This window comes from Trachymyrmex cornetzi, unplaced genomic scaffold (assembly GCF_001594075.2).
Source record: "Trachymyrmex cornetzi isolate Tcor2-1 unplaced genomic scaffold, Tcor1.1 scaffold359, whole genome shotgun sequence".
NCBI lineage: Eukaryota > Metazoa > Arthropoda > Insecta > Hymenoptera > Formicidae > Trachymyrmex > Trachymyrmex cornetzi.
Window position 1 is genome coordinate 1092690 of NW_017298310.1, and position 227 is coordinate 1092916.

At 39.2% G+C, this 227-nt stretch overlaps 2 protein-coding genes across 2 annotated transcripts in view; both read left to right on the forward strand.

The window, feature by feature from the left end:
- Positions 1 to 227, forward strand: part of LOC108763445 (uncharacterized) — a 7115-nt gene that overhangs the window by 5699 nt on the left and 1189 nt on the right. The gene's annotated exons all lie outside the window — the stretch shown is intronic.
- The window catches only part of LOC108763452 (uncharacterized), a 9353-nt gene that overhangs the window by 2483 nt on the left and 6643 nt on the right, over positions 1 to 227 (forward strand). The window lies entirely within an intron of this gene.

A 227-nucleotide genomic window follows, 5' to 3' on the forward strand; every position in this document is an offset into this window, starting at 1 on the left:
CGGCTGGGAAGACACAATGGACTTGGTCTGCGTGTCGTTGGTGGGCCCCAATTAGGGGCTGCCTTCCAGGATACTATTATTATTATTATTGCTGTAAATCTTGCCATATGCACATTTAACCAGGGATGAGAAGTAACTCGTTACTTGTAACGAAGTTACAGTTAGAGTTACTTTTTTTCAGTAACTGTAACTTAACTTCGTTACTTTCTTTCCATCTGTAATTATAA